This window comes from Mustela nivalis (assembly GCF_964662115.1).
Source record: "Mustela nivalis genome assembly, chromosome: 4".
Classification (NCBI taxonomy): Eukaryota; Metazoa; Chordata; class Mammalia; order Carnivora; family Mustelidae; genus Mustela; species Mustela nivalis.
In genome coordinates, this window is record NC_139023.1 from 120,128,490 (window position 1) to 120,152,605 (window position 24,116).

At 36.4% G+C, this 24,116-nt stretch overlaps 1 protein-coding gene and 1 long non-coding RNA gene across 3 annotated transcripts in view; both read right to left on the reverse strand.

Annotated features, from left to right (window-relative positions):
• The window catches only part of ARHGAP24 (Rho GTPase activating protein 24), a 519,150-nt gene that overhangs the window by 406,546 nt on the left and 88,488 nt on the right, over window positions 1-24,116 (reverse strand). The gene's annotated exons all lie outside the window — the stretch shown is intronic.
• Window positions 15,865-23,256, reverse strand: LOC309862627. Its single transcript, XR_014310616.1, has 2 exons — window positions 22,661-23,256; window positions 15,865-19,694 (listed from the first exon to the last, which is right to left on the reverse strand). It is a non-coding gene; the product is annotated as an uncharacterized lncRNA (long non-coding RNA).

A 24,116-nucleotide genomic window follows, 5' to 3' on the forward strand; every position in this document is an offset into this window, starting at 1 on the left:
AATTAAAACAACAATGAGATACCACCGCAGACATATTAAAACGGCCAAAATCTGGAACAATGGCAACACCAAATGCAGGCCAGGATGTAGAACAACAGGAAATCTCATACATTGCTAGTGGGAATGCAAAATGGCAGTTATTTTGGAAGAGAGTTTGGCAGTTTCTTACAAAATTAAAGATACTCTTTTCACATTATCCAGCAATCATTTTCTTTGGTATTTACCCAAAGGGGTTGAAACTTATGTCCAACAAAAACCTGCACATGATACTTATAGCAGCTTTTATCATAATTGCCCAAACTTGGAAGCAACCAAGATGTCCTTCCATAGGTGAGTGGATAAACTATGGTACATGTAGACAATGGAGTAATTACTCAATACTAACAAGAAATCAGCTATCAAGCTCTGAAAAGACATGGAGGAAACTTAAATGCATATTATTAAGTAAGAGAAGCCAATCTGAAAAGGCTACATACTATATGGTTTTAATATGTGATTTCTGGAAAAGGCAAAACTATGGAGGCAGTAAAAAGATCAGTGGTTTCCAGGGCTAGAAGCAGGGAGGAATGAATAGGCAGCACAGAAAGGGATTTTTAGTGCAGTCAAAATACTCTATATGACATTATAATGATGGATACAGATCATCAAGTATTTGTCCAAACCCACAGAATATGCAACACCAAGAGTGAACTCTAAAGTGAACTATGGACTTTGGGTAATAAAGACGTGTCCACTTCATTTGTCATTAGTGAGTGACATTGATCCTGGGGAGAGACGATGCATGTGTGGAGGGTATATGGAAAGGAGTATATGGAAAATCTCCATATGACTTTCTCTCAGTTTTGTTGTGAGCCTGAAACTGCTCTAAAAAAATTAACTCTTAAAAAAAAAGAAAGAAAGAAAAAGCCCTGGGCCTTTGTGGGGTACTAACTGAACTCTGCTCTCCCTCCATCTTCCTATGCAAGTAATAGTTTTCTCTAATCACTGCAATTGAACCCTTTTTGCTTCCTATGAGCACTCCATGTTCTCATGTTGGAAAACTGAATTCCTATGTTAATATTTTGTTGCCAGCAAAGGAGAGCCTTATTGAAACTGTGTGTTCTTTCTTGATTTCTGTGAACTAGCAGGTTTAAAGGACCTACAAACCCTTCGATAGCTTTTCCAAATAGACACAAGGAAATGATTATTTCCATTTCTGTTTCTCTTCTGGATAAAATAGTCAATAAAATTAAAACATTCTACGTAGAAAAATGCCAAAATTCAGTATTTGATGCCTTAAAAATCCTAGGTATTTTAAATATCATTATTTGTATACAGTGAAAATGATTCTTTAGGGATTCTCAACTAAGGGCACTTGACAACGTCTGAGGACATTTTTGGTTGTCACAACTTGGGGACGATGTTACTGACATGTAGTTGGAAGAAGGCAAGGATACTCCCAAACACCCTAAAATGCACAGAACATAGAACTTGTCCAATGTGCTTGACAAAGAATTGTTCAGCCTCTAATGTCATTAGTGCAGAGGCTGAACACCTTGCTTTAATACAAATGAGTTAAAGGAAAAGCTCAAATAGGATAGGTCGTTGCATATAATACTGGGCAAATAGCTATATACTAAATGGGTTTTGATATAATACAAATACTGAGGTTTATTTCCCAGTGGCCATTCAGTCAGTCATTTACTTATCGAACAGATATTTATTGAGCACCTATTATGCATCAATAACTATATGAGTTCCTAGGGATATAACCCCAAACAAAAGAGAAGAGAATATGAATTCATTTCACCAGACGTTATATTTCAGCTGAGAAACAGTAAACAAATTAAAAATATAGATTGTAATGAATGGCATAAAGGGGGAAAAAAACAAAAGGGGCTCTTACAAGATGTTGAGAAATAATCAGAAATGAATAAAATAAAAATGCGCAATATGCCCTAATATTACTGAAGTGTTGGGACAAAATGAATGTATTATTTTGTGCTGTGAGGACCACCCTGAGAGCATATTCAAATTTTATCCATTACTTACCAACGATTTTGCTGAGGAAGAAAGCCTGATTTGAACATCTATTTCTTATACTCTTTTGTCAAAGATGACCAGAATGCAAAACTAAAAAGACTTTTCAAGGCATGCATCAATTTGAATATATTGCCCTGGGAATGTTTTTTAAAAAGGTTTTGTGGGAGTTGCTAATAAAGTTGAATAAGTATAGCATGTTACATGTTCCTTATATGAAAAGAATATTGATGGAAACCACATAATTCTTAGAGAAGAAATCCAAGTGAGTAACTCTGCACAGAAATGCCTGAATTCTGAAAATACCTCATCACATGTGATCCAAAATGTCCTGTGGGGTTTTAGCCTTCCAAAGGAAGGTAAGCAATTTCTCTAAGACAATCCAATGCAAAACTACTTCATACCAAAATTTGAACATGCTGTGCTTTCTAGACATTTTTCTTTGGTAGATGAAGGCCCATCTCCTATTTTCCCCACCCAGAGTACACAATGGCCTTCCTATTATCCCTCCTCGCTCTTGCTCTTCTGAAACTCATTCCCTACATAGTAGCTATAGGGAATTTTTTAAACATAAATCAGATTCCCCCTTAAACTCTTTAATACATTTTTCCATTACATGCTAGAAAAACAAATGTCCTTAATATTCTTGAAAAGGGACAGTACTTTCTAACCCCTGACTATAGCTCCTGATTCTTCTGTCCCTACTCACTCACTTGTATGACTCTGCTCAGTCACAGTGAATTCTTTAACAGACCATGCTTTTCACACCTCAGGACCTTTGCACCTGCTACTCCCATCTCCTACCCTGAATCTCCCCTAAGGAAATCTGCTACCATATCCCCTAATTCTCTATTTCATTATACTTGTTTCTTTTTTCTCTTTATAACATTTAACATGGTTTATAACCACTTATTTATTTTTAGGTACATATTTATTGTTTGTGTTCCCAAATAAAACGTTATCTCCATAAGGTTGAAACCATGCTATTTCATCTCCAATTTCAGTGCCAGCATCTAACAGGTCATTTTATATACAGTAAGGATTAAATATACATTAACTGAATGAACAAATAAACAATGTAAAAGGAATTCATTTGTTTAAAAACCAGTTAACCTTACAGATCATAATTTGTAAAACATCCACAATTACTACCATTATAGAATTTATGAAGGGCACTTTATGAAATACTAATATCAATAGTGAAGTCATTTCCACATATGTTTGAACTTTATGTGAAGGAATTGCATATATGTAATATGAAACTAAAATTTTGTGCATTAATTTTATTTTTATTTTTTTTAAAGATTTATGTATCTATTTGAGGGAGGGATAGAGCAAAAGAGAGAGGTAGAGGGAGAGGGAGGATCTTCCCACTGAGTGAAGATCTAGAAACAGGGCTCAGTCCCACAACCTAACCAACTATTACATCAATATCACCAAAATGTAGTTATTAATATAACACATCCATTAGGAGGGGGTCACCTGGCTAAATAAATCCAGTGGAATTTTCCTACCCAATAATTGTCTAAGGTTAGGAGATGTCTTTTTTATAGTTCTTTTATGTACAGGATGATTTTCTGGCATTATTTACTGATTCCTCTTTCTCCAAAGAAGATGTACAATACGATGGGGAAGGGATGGAAAGTTCAAGAGCAAGTGAGTTCTGTTTCCAGTTTGACCAGTTCTATAGGTCCAAGCTCTTGAAAAGGGTGTTCAACACTATTAGGTCCCAACACCTTCACTTGTGAAATGAGATATACCCTCATATGTTTTAATACACCATATCAGCACCTTTTCTAAACATCTTTCCAAAGTAAGATAGCTAATCACCTCCTCTTTTAAGTCCTCTTCCCCATCACTGCTGGCAGCATGTTAGACCATTTATACTCATGTTGTTCAATATGGTAGCCATTAACCATACAGGGTATTGAAAACTTGAAGCATGGATAGATGAATTAAGGTCTACAGTAAGTAGTAAGTATAAGATACACATAAATTTTGAAGATGGTACAAAAAGAAAATGTAAAATATCTCAATGATTTTTATATTCATAACATGTAAAAATTACAATATTTTGGATACTTGGGTTCAGTAAAATGCATTATGAAATTAATTTCACCTGTTCATTTTGTTCCTTTTAATTAAGCTCCTAAAAATTTTAAAATAACTGATATGGCTTACATTTGTGACCTGCATTGTAATTCTACTGAACAGCGTGGAAGTTTCTTCAGTTTGTAACTATTTGCTTGCCTTGGGAAATCTAAAATTGCATGACTAAAATTCCTTCAAACATGCATATCCACGTCCCTACAAATCTGTGATCATATAACCAAATGGGATTATTACTATAGCTCACCATTAATATTATATGAGACCCAGCACTACAGTTCAACCCCTTATTTGATACCCTTTATCTTGTTCTTTTTAAGTAATAGTTTCAAGCATCAACGATCTCAAGGAATCATCACACATTAGTATAATGATGAAATACTGAGAAATATCAATTATAGTTTGGCAAGGATGTTAAACACTCACACACATACACACAAAAAACATACTCTCTCACTCTGTTGTCTCTGCCATTAGACACCTGTGAGATTGGAGACAAGGTAGTCACCATTCTGAGCCTTAGTTTTCTTATAAATGGATGGATAAAGGGATGGTGTTAGAAGAAATGAAAATTAGCTGCCATAATTCTAATATATCTAAAATATAATATGAAATAATAAATGGGTAAAACTGTAGAATGTGAGGATAGCTCTGTATTTGGGCCTAATAGATTCACCCTTTTAATTTCTCTAGACTTTGTATCCATTTAATAACAAGATAAAGCATAACTCAAATTTTACCACATTTAAAAGAGAAAATGAGATCCTAAAATAAAAGAATTGGGGGCACATGGGTGGCTCAGTCAGGCCTCTGGCTCTTGATTTCAGCTCAGGTCATGATCTCAAGGTTGTGGGATTGAGCCCCATGTTGGGCTCTGCACTCAAGCACATAGTCTGCTTGTCCCTCTCCCTCTGTTCCCCCTGCCCCGCTTGTGTTCCCTCTTTCTCTCCCAAATAAATAAAGAAATAAAGTGGGTTTTTTTTTAAGGAGTTTATTTATTTATTCAACAGACAGAGATCACAAGTAGGCAGAGAGAGAGGAGGAAGCAGGTTCCCTGCTGAGCAGAGAGCCCGATGCAGGGTTCGAACCGAGTACCCTGGGATCATGACCTGAGCCGAAAGCAGAGGCTTTAACCCACTGAGCCACCCAAGTGCCCCAGAAATAAAGTGTTTTTTAAAAAATTAATTAACTAAGATAAAAACAGAAAGGGAAACAAACTATAAGAGACTCTTTTAACTCTAGGAAACACGCTGAGGGCCGCTGGAGCGGAGGTGGGTAGAAGGATGGGGTAACTAGGTGATGGGCATGAAGGACTGAACTTGATGTAATGAGCACTGGGTGTTGTATGCAACTGATGAAGCTCTAAATTCTACCTCTGAAACTAATAATACACTATATTTTAATTAAATTGAATTTAAATTAAGAATTTAAAAAATTAAAATAAAAAAATGAATTGATATCAAATTTGTCTTTTGAAAAGACATGGTTTCTACTTGTTTTTTTTTTCTTTGCCTTATAATGTGGCCTCACAATGAATAAGAATTCTTGTGATGCATTAAACTTTAACATATCCATCCCTTGGGAGAGCTTGCAATCATTCTCCAAGTTAAAATGAGAATGAAAGTTACATTTGATAATCTCCCAAGTGTCATTTCAGTCATCACAAAACCATCCTTTGTCATAATTATGGATTCACAAGTCTTCAGATATCTTCAATGATATTTTAATTGGGAAATTATTTGTTTAATTTCATGTTACATCCAACTTACTGTAGGCTCAAATGATAAAATATTCTGAAAGTTAATTTTTAAGCAAACATTTATTTAATGTCTCCCATACATCAGTGTCTACACAGAGAAAATACATAGTCACTGCTCCAAAGAGTATAATTTTATAATTTCAAAGAGACTCCAATAAAATAGTTTATGATCTTAGTGAAACCCACGTGACTGAAGGTAAGGAACCAAGCACTTACAAAACTGGGAAATAGGTAATATTTTTCATTATTCCTTTCCCCAACTTCCACTCTTTTTATTCTCTAGGTACCACTTCACTTTCCTCCAATAAGGGCTTGGTTTTCTCAAGAAACTTTTTTTTTTTTTAAGGGATTTCTTCTTAATTTCTTGACTTGTATTACTCTCAACCCAAAGTGCCATGTGCTAGACAATAGAATCACATGAATAAGACTCTGTGGCTTCCTCCCATAAAGTTCATATTCTAATTAGTAACTATATTTAAAACAAAGAACTCTTAAATATCAAAGAGTAAATAGTGAGATGTGGGCTTTGGGGCATACTGGAAAGATGTTGGGTGATCTGTGACGGGAAGGAGGATTTGTCCACTTCCTTTTAAAGAAGAAAAGAAAATCAAACAACTTTATCCTTTGTTCTGATAACTAAGTCACACCAATAAAATCTTATTATCTTGAGACCAAGTAAAAAAAGTATTTCCTAAGTATGAGTTCTAATACTTAATTTATTCATGAATGTAACATCTACAGAAAATACATGTTCAAATACTAAGGGTTACAATAAAAATGAAATTCTTGCTTTTAAAAAAATCCAGTATTTCGTAGTGACAGGGTGAATATACTGCATGAACATGCTAATCATTGTTACTTAAATATGTTCCTCGTTTTTTTTACAAATGATGGTTTTATATATTTTACTTTTTAAAGATTTTATTTATTTACTTATTTATTTGAGAGAGAAAGAGCAAGGGAGAGCAAGCAAAAGCAGGGTGAAGAGCAGAGGAAGAAGCAGGCTCCCTGCTGAGTGGGAGCCCAATGTAGGACTGGATCCTGGAACCCTGGGGTCATGACCTGATCCAAAGGCAGATGCCTAACTGACTGAGCCACCCAGGCACCCTGGTTTTAGTAATTTTATTTCACAAGGTACTCAGACTTAAAATATTATGATACATAATCAGCATTTAAAAAATGGACATTTTGGGGCACCTGAGCGGCTCAGTGGGTTAAAGCCTCTGTCTTCAGCTCAGGTCATGATCTCAGGGTCCTGGGATCAAGCCCCACATCCGGCTCTCTGCTCAGCGGCGAGCCTGCTTCCTCCCCTCTCTCTGCCTGCCTCTCTGCCTACTTGTGATCTCTGTCTGTCAAATAAATAAAATCTTTTAAAAAATGGACATTTTGAATACTATTGAAAAATCATAATGGTAAACTTGAAAATACATTCCATAGTCCTGATTATAGTTAAAAAAAAAAAAAAAATCTAGCTATTAAGCTGTAAAACTCTCTCTCTTTTTTTTTTTTTTTTTTTTGGTCTTTAGAACCCCTAGGGCTCATACTAAATAAGTTGAACTGGTTAATGTATAAAAGTCTTTCTATTTCTATTTCAGAAGAATACTCAAGATTCCAGCCCTTGGAGTTTCCATTTTCCATTTTAGAAAAGCTGGTCTTAAAATGGAAAGAGAAATAAGGTTATGGGAAGAAAATGCATACAGGATTTTAACTGCCTTTCTCATAACCATAGCCATCTTTAGCTAAAGCAGAAAGGAATTCCTTGAATCCCTGAAAAAATTGCTTATCTCTTCTCTTCTCTTAGCTCATCTGGGACTTATCTAGACACCACTGGGACAACAATATTTTCTATGGAAGACAAAGCAAAAACTAGGAAATGCCCACTCATCAGTTGTTTTTAAATAGCTATATTTTGAGGCTCAGGACCTTGACTGCTGGTCTTTTTCACCTCCCACTCTCTACTTGCTATTTGACCTTCATTGCTGACACAATTCTGGCCCCGTTCCCAAAGGCACGAGACTGCAAGGCATGTAAGGATGAGAATCCTTGAGATAAAGCTGAACTCTGAGCATGCATCACAGTTTTCTTCAAAGAGAATTAAAGCACATTTCCAGGCATTACTTGGTTTCTACTTGTCGTATCCCATTCTGTCCCTGCCAGGTCAATGGTGCTGCCTGGGCAGAGCATTATAAACCATTTTTGTCAATGTTTTGTTTTACAATTGTGAAAACTAAAACCAATCATTTTCACTGACGTTAACTACTCTAACTCTTCCTCACACACGTATCTAAGAATTGTGGCAAATGTGTTGAAGAAAGTGAGGGTGTTTATGTTAATTTTTAAGTAATTGCATCTTTAGGTCTATCTGAAAGTACATTAGTGATATGGATAAAAGTTGTAGGGAGCGTCCCACAGTAAAATCGGGTCTACTGTAAAGTATGTTCTTCAGAAGAGCAAACATGGCACATGGCACATGGCACATATTCAGTAAGTGTTTATTTTAATGAAAAAAGAAGAAAAGAAGAAAGAAGGAAAAGGAGAGAGGGAAGAAGGAGGGAGGAAGAAAGGGAAAAAGGATGTTTTTCCATTCTAAACAAACTAAAATTTCATTACATTAATAGGCATTTTCTAAACATTAACATCTTTGTGTTACCAATTCACTGCCTTGAGTCAGACATTATGCATGGCTTTAAGAGGGTATTTTCCTTTCCTTCTCAAAAAGGGGATAACTAAAGTGACATGCAAAATACACATTATAGAGATTTGTACAAAAATATGGCATGGTATGGATATTTTCAGCAATGGCTTTTAAAAAATATCAGATTTTACTTCTGGACTTACAAATAAGAGGAAAACGTTTCTGAAATGAAAATCCACATTTTTTTTTAGCTCTTGACTGTACTTTGAAAGCATTCTTTTAACATATAGGATTACTATATAACATGTGTACATTTATTGGACTATTTTGACCATAGATGTGTCAAAGCTAAAAGCCCTCCCAAAAAGCACAAGAACACAAAATGCAAATCTGTGTCTCAAAATCAACAGTGTCCTTTTCTTTTGGTATAAAGAATAAAGTACCTTTGTTTCAAGTTTAACAAAGGCAACGTGTTGAACTGGTTGCCCTGCAGCACAGTCAGCCTCCATTCTAACCAACTCCTGCTCCCTCCAAAGATACATCTCTAGCTAAATCCAAAGAAGAATTATTAGCCTCAAAAGAGAGAATCAAAGACAATAATAGCTTGATAGGAACAAAAGGTTTATGTGTCTCCAGGTAAGATTAACCAGAGGTGGAGAAGGTGTTAGCAGGAGCCAGGTTCATTACCTACCAAGTATTCAGATACTCCTCAAACTGGCCATTATCATGATTGCATGATAAAAAGAACATGTTCAAATATTAAATGTAAAAAATAAAACTTCCCTTCCCTAGTCAAGACTACCAGTGCTACAGTGCCCCATGTTCTAGCGCTTGTATATATGTGTGTTATAAGTTAAAAAGAATTTATAGAATATTAATAAAAGGTGTGTTTTAAGAGCTCTTAAAATTTCAAGCTAGAAGAAATATTAGCTGTCCTCCAATGCAATTTTCTATCTTTTTCTTTTTTAAGATCAGAAAATGAGCCTGTAGAATCATTAATTTTTCACATTTTAAGTGGTAGAGTTAGGACTAAAATCCAGGTCCTCTGATCTCTGTTAGACATCTGTTCCATCTGTTATCAAACATAATTCACCTCCATGCAAATGCCTACAGAAGCCTTACTCTGTAGAGCTAAAAGGGGATGGTGAAGTTTATTGATCTCTATCCATCATTGGTTCTGACCTCCAATGCAATTTCTTTTACAAAGTTGCCTTACCCTGCAAGCTTCACCTTGCTGGTGATTTACCTCTAAGAATATCACCTGACGTCCTGTAGAGAGGAGACGACTTCTCGTGCTTCCTCATTTTAAATCCGAATTAAATTAGAAACTTTATGGGTCAGAAAAAGAGGTCAGGTATTCAGGGTACAAAGACTTTGCAATCGTGTCTTCATATTCCCTCCCCTGTGTGTTAGAAATTTTGCACTGACAATAAAACATAAAGGCTAACATTTTTGAAACCTTAGAAAGACAAAAAAGATTTCACTTATTTTAACCCCAATTAGTAATTTAAAACAATCCCAAGTATAAAAGTAGACAGTCATTACTTTGAAAAATTGCATATATATACTTTTCTGTAATAATTTTTCATAACCATACACTTCAAAGAATGATATGCTCATGTTGAACATCAGTTTATGACACTCTTCCAGTCAACAGATGTAAATTGAGTTCATGCTGTTTGCCAGACACTGTCCTATGTGATAAGATTTTTGGACTCAAGCCATCATGGTTAGATAAGAAAGATAACAGCAATCCTCTGTGCCGAATGCTATCAGATATTCACAGGACTCTATGAGAGTTCACAAGAGGAAGCCACTAATTTCATCTCCATGCCCCAGCCTGGACAGAGAACAAAGAAGGAAATCATGGATGGGCAGAGTGACATGAAACATTCTTTTATTTTCTCTTAAAAAAAACCAAAACCTTATACATTAAAGGCCACCACAAGGCATTCGGCAAACCAGGAAGCATCATCAATATAGAATTAAATTAGCAAGATAGGAAACAACATGTGTTGGAGGGGATGTGGAGAAAGGGGAACCCTCTTACACTGTTGGTGGGAATGCAAGTTGGTGCAGCCACTTTGGAGAACAGTGTGGCGATTCCTCAAGAAATTAAAAATAGAACTTCCCTATGACCCTGTAATTGCACTCCTGGGTATTTGCCCCAAAGATACAGATGTAGTGAAAAGAAGGGCCACCTGTACCCCAATGTTTATAGCAGCAATGGCCACGGTCACCAAACTGGAAAGAACCAAGATGTCCTTCAATGGACAAATAGATAAGGAAGATGTGGTCCATATACACTATGGAGTATTATGCCTCCATCAGAAAGGATGAATACCCAACTTTTGTGGCAACATGGACGGGACTGGAAGAGATTATGCTGAGTGAAAAAAGTCAAGCAGAGAGAGTCAATTATCATATGGTTTCACTTATTTGTGGAGCATAACAAATAACATGGAGGACAGGGGGAGATGGAGAGGAGAAGGGAGTTGAGGGAAACTGGAAGGGGAGATGAACCATGAGAGACTATGGACTCTGAAAAACAACCTGAAGGTTTTGAAGGGGCAGGGGATGGGAGGATGGAAGAGCCAGGTGGTGGGTATTAGGGAGGGCACGTATTGCATGGAGCACTGGGTGTGGTGCAAAAACAATGAATTCTGTTACGCTGAAAAAAAAAATTAAATTAAATTAAAAAAAAAAAAAGCAAGAGGGGGCTTTTGTGAAGAATCTGGTCACGTGTATACATAGTCTTCAGTCTTAGATAGCACTACATGGTACTATTGTTTGGCCTTCACTTTTAGGGAATGCAGCATTCCTCTGTTCTTTTATTGGGTCAATGAAGAAATATTACCTGGGGACAATGGGATTCTAAAAATAGCTATTAAAACATGGGGCAGCCCTAGATTATATAATAGTTACACAGTTATTTTTTATTACTACAAACACTTAAATAATTCTGATTGAGAATTCAACCATCTTCCATTTTGAGAAATGGGCACATCTGAATTATTGTCTCTTCTCTGCCCTCAGAACTTATAGCAAAAGGCCTCGAATGGAAACTCTGCTCAAAAACATGAGCTATGTAAATCTAAGCAATTTTCAGTTTTATCGAGCATGAGAACCCCTATATACAAATGTCAGTCTTCTCTGATCCTCAGTTTCTTCTTCTTTAAGGTTATAGACTTAGACTTTTGATATTCAAGCACCATTTTGTATGAGATATATGGATTGGCATCCCACTTAAGGTAGTATTATGATGGCACTTGGCAGAGACTACAGAAATATCTCAGTATTTCTTTCAGTGAATCATGTGTCACCATGAGTCAAAGGCACTAAAGTAAGACCCAAACCACTTTTTTTTTTTCCCCCTCCAAAACACTTTGTTATTGGCCCAGGCTTTGAGCCAAAAGTCCTATATAGATCTCTGATAAAACAGTGTTGACAAAAGAAGACTCCTTTTCCTTATGCAGGATGAGTGTAAGTGGCCTTGGACCTTGGTGTCTTCTTTCCTGAATTTTTACTCAAAAACTCAAATCTAAGTCCCACCATGAAACTGGGATATAATTCCTCATCCCAGAAACAGACCTGAAAGAGTGACAGCATGAATGAGAGAAAGGTGACTGTGAGACAGAGAGAAAGAACTGGGTGTGTTCCAAAGCAAAAAGCCCTCTACTGAGACCATCCCAGAGAGGTGTAAGATAGTGGCTGGAGATAGGATGGAGAAAAGGATTACAAGCAAGTCAGAGAGTTGCAGAGATACAAAAAGTGACCCAGAAAACCAGAGATGCAGGGAGTCCAAAATCTTTCCTCTAATGAGGGATCAGGATCAAGAACAAACCAGCTGCAAGGGTAAAGAGATAATTGCCCCTTTTTCCTTCTGGATACTAGTCCTTTGAGAACTAAAGCAGTGGATGGGGATTAATGTTAGGACGTGTACCAGACTGGCCTTTTAAACCCATTATTGTGAACCATTACTAGTACAGTGGCCAGTGATAAAAGCCTCAGTTTTGACCTGCCAAGGCAGAACTTCCTCTCCTTGGGAATGGAATAAGGAGAATGGAAGGGAAACTAAACGTCTTTCATCTATTCAATTCCATTAAATTATAAAAAGTAACTTCATTCTTTGCCCAAATCTATTCTCCAGTATCATCCTATCAGCAGTGTTCAAGTCCCATAGCCTTGTGTCTTCTAAAGTCATAACCCTGAAATAGACCTATAATTTAAAAGAGAGCCTTTACTGGGAATTCTTTTGGGTTCCTCTCTAGGACTTCAGCCAGCAGAGGTACATTCCAGATTTGCTTCCATGGAAATCCACAAAAAAGAATGACAGAAAGGTGGGTTTGATAGGCCAGTGCATGCTCTACTCAGTTCCCTGCTACACGTCCACGCATGTAGTACATTTCCTACTAGCCATTTCCATGCAATGTATAGGAAGTCAGAAGACAATCATCAGCCACTGCTATGTATCGCTTGAGTCTTGTGTTAGAAACAGAACGCATCTCATCTGCTTCTGTCCATGAAATCCTCTTCATTGTGTGAGTTTGTCAAGAGAGCCAGAAGTTAAAACACAGGTTGATTAGGAGGTATTGATGACTCAGAGTAGTGTAATATGAGAACCACCTGCAGATGTCTACAAAGCCAAGAGAGATTCTTTTCATGAATAACTACAAAAACTGAGGATGAGATGGAAGTACATGGGTTTTAGCAGGCCATGCATCCCCTCTTGGATACACGTTCTTTGAGCATATCTCCCAACAACCAAGTATTGCCTACAGGAGGCCAACTCTCCTTCTTCTCCAAGAACTTCTCAAATTATGAGTTATTAACATAATTGTTAGAACCCTAAGTATGTCTCTAAATTGGTATCATTATTTCAAGAAGTACAGGGTTCTCTAGCAAGGATTTATAGAAGCTATGTATCCATTTCTTTTTTCTTTTTTTCCCCCCTCTCACATTTGACAAATATGTGTACTCAGAAACCTTTTGACATTAGTTTGGATCCTGCCCACCCCCTCAGAACATTTTTTTCCTTCCTGGCCTTCTTTTTACACAATTTGTTTCACTGTTCTGCTGGTTTTGTCCATTGTTAGCCTTGGGCCATAGAATTTTTTAATCCTTATTAAATTCAGTCTCCCCATGTATAAAAGACTATGCATATAATATTGTGGAATTAATGAGATAATAATGTAAATAAAGTATTGAACATGACCATAACACATAACAATTTGTAATAAATGTTTACTCCCTTTTTGTCTTCCTAGAAATCCCCAATAGAGTGAAGAATTACCTCTTAAAGGGTATCTTCAATTTTTATTAGCTGAAACTTGTTTCAATTGACATTCCAATAAAAATTTGTAATTGAGAAATGGTTTGAATAAATTACACTCTAAAATAAGTTTAACTAAATAAAATAAGTTTCTAGAATTCAGTAATATCGCTAATATGCTTTGCAAGAAAAAATCTGAAATTTTCAGACAAAAATCAAACAGGAAATTAGACAACCATTGACTGTGTGGAATGCCACATAATGCAAGTCTCCATGGACAGCATCACACAATTTCTGTTTCTCAATCTAGAAACGAAAAGGAGAAAACAGGCCAGAAACAAAAATATGATTTCAGGTAAGGTAGCTGATCAGAGACATATAAAGTTAGGCAACAAATTTTGCTGCTAAAAATTATTTCTATGATCAAAGCAAATTATGTGATTCAAAATAATTTAATTAAAATATGTTGAAAGCTTTAATTTAGACTATTAGCTGAGATCCATAAGTATTTTGAGATTTTTTATTTTTCCTAGTAATATTAAGATGTGTTATAAGAAATGAAAAATTAATATCTGATATTTACATTGACCTCATTGCAAAGGTTTTGGATAATGACAAAGAATTTTGCAGACTCTGCTTTGAAAAATGAATTAATTGATGGACTCTCAAGCAGTAAACAATAATCTAATGTAAAATATGCATAATTTATGCATGTTTAAAAAATTTAGCCAAGTTATCTATTTCATCAGTTCTACATCTCATAGTTGTAGAAGGAAAAGGGCATGAGATGGGGCAAATTCATTTCAATCTTTAAAATATTCTCAAGCATTTTTAAAAGTCAAAAAGGGAAACATATTTTAAATAAGCACTATCCTTTTATCATAACTGCATGTGAAATGAAGAAACTTTGAAGAGGAAGTTTTGAAAACACTGAGAATTTTAGATAAGTAATTATGTCACTATCTGTGCTGATGGACTAAAACTGCCTTCACTAAAGATCTTTGCCCCAAATACTCAAAATGCAGACTAACAGAACACTTAGATGTTGGTGAGATCTTTTTATAGTTCAAAAATGGAATTCTTGTTCATATTTCCCTTTATTCTATACTTTACTCTAAAGAAAAATTACCCATTTCCAAAATAATTGTATATTCTACATTGTATATTTTATAGGTAAATGTAATGATTTAGGAAATAATTAAAAGTATTAGCTTACTGGAAGAATCACGGGAGTCTACTTTTAAAAAACATTTGTGTTTTTAAGCAAAATTTCTAGGAACCTGACTCTGAAAGTGTCACCTGACTCTAGAAAGTGACTCTGAAACCATCAGTTCTATGCCTTCCTTTAACAAAGGAAGGATGCAGAGTAGTGATTAATTGAAGGTGACATACCTCACTAACGGACAAATGAAGTCCATGAACTTCAGGAGAGCCCTGAGGTTTCATAAAAGACAAAAATTGATGAGATGTATCTCATCATTTTCAAAGTATCTTTTGAAAATCCAGAGAAAATATAAGTATTGAGTCTAAGCATTTAAAACAAAACAAAACAAATAAACAAACAAAAAAAAAAACCTAGGAAAAAGTTTCAACATAGATGCAGGAATGTGATCTTGGAAAGCTGTCTTAGTGCTAATGTTTCTTGCCTGCCTTCTCTGGAGGAGATTCTGAACATTAAATACCAGAGTTAAGTTAGGGCTATGCTGGCTTAGTTAAATAATCAGTGCATGCTGAAACCAAGGCCAGGACGTCTGTACATTCAGCCACATCCAGGTCAGTGGGCTCACATCTATAGATTCCATTCTTTATTCTAATAACCTCATTTCTCAAGATTGGCCACAAGGGAGGCCTGACAGAAGGTGTGCATCTATTTATCTGAAATATGATTTTAACTCTAGAGAGGGATGCCATCTTATTTAAGCATTTGTGACTCTGTACTTAGAAAATATATTTAAGTAGGAATCCAGGCTCACAAAATTTAGCAAGGCTTATGCTAATACACTGAGTGGATTCTGTTAATCTCTTCTTTGACTTTGAAAAACAGGAACAATGAGTTATAAGAGAAAGATATTTTATCTTGTCAAAATATATGTAGTGTTGATTATGATAAATTTTTAGTAGTTCAATATGTTGATATATTAAAAATTGTATTTGTCTAACTAGAGACATTAAAAAAGAAAAAGAAATAAAAGTCACCCAAATGGGAAAAGAAGAAGTAAAACATTCACTATATGGAGATAACATGATACTATATATAGAAAACTCTAAAGACACTGACAAAAAACTGTTAGAACTAATAAAAAATTCAGTAAAATTTCAGGATCCAAAATCAATATACAGAAATCTGTTGTGTTTCTATACACTAATAATGAAATATCAGAAAAAGGAATTAAGAAAATAATCCCATCAATACATGCACCCCTATGTTTACTGGAGCATTATTTAAAATAACCACATTACAGAAGCAGCTCAAATATCCATAGACTGATGAATAGACTGATGAATGGATAAAGAAGATATGGTATATATCTCTCTCTATATAGATATATATACATATGTGTGTGTGTGTGCACGCGCACGCACACACACAATGGAATACTACACAGCCATCAAAAATGAAATCTTGCCATTTACAATGACGTGGAGGGAAGAGAGAATCTTGAACAGGCTCTATGCACAGCATAGAGCTGGAGGCAGGGGTTGATTTCATGACCTGAGATCATGACAGGAGCCCAAATTAAGCATGTGATACTTAACCAACAGAGCTACCCAGGCACCAGCTAAGTACCTTTCTATTCTAACAGAATAAGAAAAAAAACAACAGGATCCAACCCAATCAGATACTACTACTGTGGCTAGCACTATTACCTGTCTTCTTTTTGCCTAAGGAAAGAAGTATGGGAGGAAAGTCCTAAGCCTCTCAAGGCAAAAGAGAAGGAACTCCAGAAGAATCACTTGCCACTGGAGAGACTGTCAGGTTGTTCTTAACTCTGTAATGTGCTTGGGGTGTTTTGCACATATCGCTGAGTAAAGGGCAAAAGAACTGCAGGGCCGAGAAAATTTTATGACAATGTAAAGGAGCCTGGAGTGCTACATTTGTCCTATCAGCCACACCTGAATTTCCAGGAGATCAAGTTCAACCAGGGAAGGTGCGACACCTGGTAATGAAAGCCTGGCAGCAAGAAGCTGTGAGTGCACTGCCCACTCGGAGAGCTGAAGGGGAGAAAATGAGGACAAGATAGCAACTGCCGCATCTCCAAACTCCTGGGAGGTCAAGATGGTTATAAAGAACCATGAATTCAGCCAGACAAACAAGAGAACCGCTGTAGTCTCCTACAGCAATAGGATCTTAGAGATGCTTTTGTCCTTGATCTCTTCTTCCCTCCCCTGTCAGTTCTCAATACGACAGGCCTCAAAAAGAAGTAGAGTATCCAGTGCATGACTCTCTCAGACACAGACATACACACACGCACACACACACACACACACACACATTCTCACTCTCTCTGTCTCTATCTCTGCTGCCTCTCTGTCTCTGTCTCTCCCTCCTCTCCCCCATCTTTAGTGGTGGAGAGAGAGGAGAAGAACATAAGCATACTGTGCTTCCTCCCTGCTTGAAATATTCCTCAGGACTGATAAGCGCTAAGATGGAGAGGAACATAGATGAAATTAAAAGTAAGCATGAGGCTTCTGTTTTAAATTACATTGAAATTTAATCATTAAAAATGACTGGCGTAGAAGGGGCTTGGATAACACAGTCAGTTAAGATTTCAGCTCAGGTCATGATTTCAGGGTTGTGAGATCAAGCCCCATGTGGACCTCCATGCTCAGTGGGGGGTCTGCTTAAGACTCTCACTCCATCTCCATCTGCCCCTCCCACCCAGTTTGCAATCTCTCTCTCATGTGCTCTCTCTCTCTCGGACAAATAAATTTTTTTAAAAGATTTTATTTATTTCTTTGACAGAGAGAGAGAGACAGTGAGAGAGGGAACACAAGCAGGGGGAGTGGGAGAGGGAGAAGCGGGTTTCCCACTGAGCAGGGAGCCAGATATGGGACTTGATCCCAGGGTCCTGGGACATGACCTGAGGCCAAGGCAGATGCTCAACCAACTGAGCCACCCAGGTGTCCCAATAAATCTTTTTTTTTTTTTAAATGACTGGCATAGTTTCTCAAAACTTTAAACGTGGTTACCATATAAACCATCAATTTTACTCCTACATCAATAATCAAGAGAAATGAAAACATACATCCACGCAAAACCTTGTACATAAGTACTCATAGTGGCATTATTCATAATAGTTTCCAAGTGGAAACAACCCAAACGTCCATCAACGAAAAAATGGATAAAGAAAATGTGACATATAGATATAATGGAATATTATTCAGCCATATAAAGAAATTAACTACTGATACACACTAGACACAGGTGAATCTTGAAAATATTATGCTAAGGGAAAGAAGCCAAAATTCAGAAAGTGAGAATACCAATACATGCCTCTGGCATTGCTTTCTCATAAAGACAGTCAAAATGTATTATAAAGAATAATTTATGTATTTTACAATTGATAAATATTCACTGAATGAACAAACATACGGTAATAGTGCTAGAAAATTAGAGATTAGCTGGAACTAGGCAAGACAATGGTAAAAAAGAAAGGACAGGAAGACTGAGTTCCTGAAAGAAACTTAAGAGAAAATAGCTAGCAAATGGCTGTGAAATGCTCCATATATCAGGGGAGGAAAAAGTCACCTTTTAAAATACATTACTCTAAGCACTATAAATGTAAATGTTCAAACCACATTTTCACCTATTCATTTTTCCCCCAAATTCTCTTCTCCACTAATTGAGAGAGTGGAAATATGCCTAGGTTTATGCTAATGAGATAATCTATATACAGACTATCTGGTTCCGTATATTGAATTGCATCCCAAATACAAAAGGCTTCAGTCAATATGATTAAATGTTAGAAGCAGAACTCAAGGGATTCAATTCCAGTAATTCACTCTCCAACTGGGGTTGAGGAATAAGATAAGAAAACCAGGGCTGCTTCTCTCTGGGGTGGTCCAGTTCTCAAAGAAAATCCTTCAAGTCTCCTTTGCTCTCATAATCATTTTGATAAGCTCTGAAGGAGCCCCAAAAGTAATTTAAACAAAGAGAAATGACATCCTACAGAGGTGAGCATTGTTTTTTGAGAATCTTTCCCTGTGAGTTCAGTGTTTTGACAGCACAGGTCACAAGTAAAAATAGTTATCTTCTGCTCTGAAGTTAGCATTACTTATATGAACTGACCATCTATTATTTTCTTCTATTATTCAAGTAATAAAGTAAATATTATAGATCCTGACAGGGTATCCTGATAGTCAATGATGGAAAAAAAATGATGATGGTGATGATGATTCTAACAACAATACTTAATATTTAGTCAGGTCCTGTAAGTATTCTAGAAAAAAAGAGTATTCTAGAATCATTTCAGGTATGCTAACAACTACCCTGTGATGTAGGTATTATCTATCACTTACAGTTAACTGATTAATAATTTAATGAAGTAAGTAAAAACAAATTTACCTAAGGCTTCTAGCTAGTGATGGAGTCTGATCTGACCCCAGGCAGTCTGACTCGATAATCTACACAAAACAGCTGCCTTCAGCTGCTTTCTAGGGAAATGCCCATATTGTACAAAGTCAATTCTAGAGAAAATTACGAGGATGAAATCTCATAACTCTGTTCTCACTGGCTACCATGTCCCACCCATCAATCTCAAGGGTTTGTTTGTGGGTTTTTTTTTTTTTAAGATTTTATTTATTTATTTGAAAGAGAACAGGAGGGAGGAGCCAAGGGAGAGGTATAAACAGACTCCAGGCTGAGCATAGAGTCCACTGCAGGACTCAATCCCAGGACCCTGAGATCATGACCTGAGCCAAAATCAAGAGTCAGACACTTAACTGACTGTGGCACCCAGGTACCCCAACAATCTTTACATTTGTCCAAGACACTACCTGCTGCTCTTCACCACAAGTGTCCCCTTCAGCAGCAACAGATTTTCTCAATCCTTCTGTCTACAGTCAAAAATGACCTGATGGGTATACACAATTCATGCTGAGGTAATAATGTATGACAGAAGGTCAAGTGCTTACCTGTAGTGTTTTACTTACCCATCATTTTTCTAGAGATTATGTCATAATACAAAATAGCCAATTACAGAAACCCCAGACAGAGTTGCAGAACTGTCAGAGGAAGACTTTTTGGTTAGGTGGTACTCTGGATTCCTTCACAATGAGCTACATCTAGAATGAGCCCTATGTTCACTCTTTAGCTCTAAATTCAATAAACCATGGAAGACAGGCACGTAAAAGCAGGGGAAACGGAAGGTCTCAGGACAAAATCTATTAACACAGTGTCCTTAACACGGCTTGCTTGTCTGTATGTACCTCTCCAAATTGTATCTCTCATGACTTCTTGTCTGCTTTTCTCCCTTGCCCATAACATACTTCCCAACCATCTACCAAAGTGCCATGGCCTTCACCTTTTATTGTGCCATATATACCACCCCAACAGCTTGTAATAAAGCTGTATGATCTTTCAATTCTCAGTTCAACATACATTCTTTTGAAAACCTCTCCCTGAATCTTGAAGTGGTAATAGGTGTCCCTCCTATGGCCTCCAATAGTTATTATATTGTATAGTGACTGCAGTAATCTGTTATAGCCACTGGAATTTAGCCCTGAATTCATGATGCTTCATATTATTACATCACCTGTGGCAGGGACTGCTCTTTTTCAATACCCATGTTCTTCTCAGCTCCCAGGATAAAGCTGGGCTACAAGATCAGCCCCCTTTGCACCTGGGTTTGGTCATGTGACTCAGTTCTAGCTAATGGAATGTGAACAGAAGTTCACTACACCTGGTCCAGCCCAACGTTCTATGCAATACTCCCTTTTATATCTGCCTTCTATTTGACAGGGAAAGGAATTACCTCATGGGGAATTTAGAAGCCAGAAGTTAAAATTATAAAATCTCTGGCAGCCTAGGTTTCTAAACACTTATTTGGAGCAGACCAAGAAGATCTCCTCCTCACTTACCTGGAATCTCTTTGGACTTTCTACCTGAGAAAGAAGCTGCTTCTTTTTAAAATTATTTTTTTGGAGGAGGAGAAGAAATATATTGGTTACAGAATTGGTTATATTACCTTTGTATTTCCTGGAAACTAGCATAACTAGAGGCACATTAGAAATGTATGTGATGATTTTTTTAAAAAATCAAGTAAATGAACAAGTAGAATAAGTATCTTAAATAAGTTCTTTTTGTCATGCTAATATAAAAAGCTAACATGTATTTTATGCTTACTATGTGCTACCGCTTTCTAAGATCATTTACATAAATTAGTTAATTCAATCCTCTTAACAATATTATGACATGGGTACTATTATCATCTCATTGCACAGATTAGTAAATTGAAGCTTAAACCAGATTACTCACTACTCAGTGTATCATAATTAATATCTGGCTGAGTCAAGATTCAATTCCAAAAAACCTGACTCAAAGTCTATATTTTTAACCACTCTGAAATGGCTGCATAGAAGTAAGCAATTTAAAAAAAAACTTCAATGAAAAACAGAATAAAATAATATTTTGTATTAATAACATCATCTCTTGATATAATCATTTCTAGGAAAGAGCTAAGATTTCCCATAAAATTTATGGTGACACACAACACCATCTTATAGATCTTTTTAAATACCAAGAGATTCAGTTGCTATATAGAAGGTCAGTTTGTGATTTTAAGGGTGAAATCCAAGTTTCAAGGTTCCTAATATTACCTTAAACACTTAATTAGGGTTTTGTCTTCTTCTTGCTCATATATTTTATTTATTTATTTATTTATTTATTTTTATTGTGTTATGTTAGTCGCCATACAGTGCATTATTAGTTTTTTTTTTTTAAGATTTTATTTATCCATTTGACAGACAGAGATCACAAGCAGGCAGAGAGGCAGGCAGAGAGAGAGGGGGAAGCAGGCTCCCCGCTGAGCAGAGGGCCCGATGCGGGGCTCGATCCCAGGACCCCGAGATCACGACCCGAGCCGAAGGCAGAGGCCTTAAGCCACTGAGCCACCCAGGTGCCCCGCATTATTAGTTTTTGAGGTAGTGTTCCATGATTCACTGTTTGCATATAACACCCAGGGCTCCATGCAATCCATGCCCTGCTTAATACCCATCACTGGGCTAACCCATCTCCCCACCCCTCCCTTCTAAAACTCTCTGTTTCCCAGAGTCCATAGTTTCTCATGGTTCTTCTCCCACTCTGATTTCTCCCCCTCTATCTTTCCCTTCTCCTAATGTCCTCCATGCTATTTCTTATGCTGCGCAAATAAGTGAAACCATACGATAATTGACTTTCTCTGTTTGACTTATTTCACTTAGCATAATCTCCTCCACTCCCAACCAAGTGCCTTAGAGATTTCTTGATTTCATTAACTCACAAGTTTCATTAAATATGTAAAATCAGAGCTTATTCTTAAATCAGTAATCAATTCTTACACCGTTAGAGGTCAACCCTCAGACTATAATTCACTCAAAATCACTTTATTCTCTATAAGTTAAGAAAATTCAGTGTTTATATAATGTCATCTTCATCATGTCCAGAAAAGAACCCTCTCCACACAATCAGATCAATGTCTGTTCTAGACAATCTAGACTAGATTAATTGGGTTGGTGTCTGTTTGGATCTTAGTCATTTCATCAGGAGTTTCTCAGGCTGGCTTCTAAAAATTACTGCTTGGGATGCCTGGGTGGCTCAGTTGATTAAGTGTCTGCCTTTGGCTCAGGTCATGATCTCAGGGTCCTGGGACTGAGCCCCATGTTGGACTTCTTGCTCAGGGGGAGTTTGTTTCTCCCTCTATCCCCTGCTCATGTTCTCTCTTTCTCTCTCAAATAAATAAAGTCTTAAAAAAAAAAAGCAGCTGTGCCATTAAAAAAAAAAAATCACTGCTTAACAAATTCTAATACCCCGGGTATGTCAAAAACACTCACAAGTATCACCAAACTAGAACCTTAGCTATTATTCAGGTAATGATATACTTTATGATGTAAGTAAAACAGATGGTTTCAAAAAAGCACTAGAATTCATCACTGGATTCATTTTCAAAATCTACACAACTGCCTTATATTTAGAATAAATACAGTGATGATACTTTATCTCTGACTCAGCTGCTGCCCTCATGCTACAATATCTGTAATTAAGGTCACAGTCTTTTGTCATTATCATTAGTGAAAGATGGTCAAACAGATACTGTCGCCAAACTTGGTGTAAATCTGTTTTTAAACCATTTTAAATAGTTATTCAAAGGAGTTAGGGGTGTTCAGGGTTGATGGAAGAAATTTGCTTTTTCTCAGATTCTCCACACAGTATAGTTTTAACTTTTTTTCATATACAAGTGGGAATTAATTTCAAAGATAAAAGAAGAAAAAATATAACCTAAAAACTGGAAAACTAAAGTACCTATAAAATGTTATAATAACTATGGGTATATTAATTCATTCTTTAAAATTGGCTACACACAATATTTTTCTGTGTTTTATTGTTGTTTTTATTTGAAAACAACCAAAATCAACTTTATTTTTTAGGAATACCATTTTTTTCAAGTAATCTCTACACTCAATGTGGGACCCAATGTGTGACCTCAGGACCAACTGAGACAGCTAGGCACATCTTAACTTTATTTTTAAAATCTGTTCTGAGTAAAATCAGTATCTGTATGAGTGCAATACTGTAGAAAACGATTTGAAGATAAAGCTTTGCCCTAAATGGACTAACATTTCTCCCATTTTAAAAATTATAGGATACAAAGAACTTTAGTTTGATTTATTTTAAACATGAAATAGTTCTATTTTGAGGTATACCTCTAATGTATTGCCTGAGGACCCTGATCAGGGGGTGGGAAGTCTTGTTTACAAATCAGGCACTGTCTCCAGAGAGAGGAGAATTTATAGGTATTTTGCCTTTTGCTCAAAAAGAAAATACAAGAAAAGTTACAGTGAGACTTTCTATGTTTTCAAACTTGTGCAGGTCGTAGAACATTTAGAAGGCAAGGTGCAATTTGAATAAAAATGTAAGACACCAATAGTGGGTTCAAATAATTAAGTATATAATGCACTAAATCAGATATATTAAGTCCTAGTAGAGATGAAAGGTGAAGGTGTAGATAAAAGAAAAACCTAATTGAAAAAATCATATTCATTAACAGAGGTTTGCAACATATTAGATATTATGGACTGAAGTGTCCCCCCTCAAATTCACATATTGAAGTCCTACCCCTTACCTC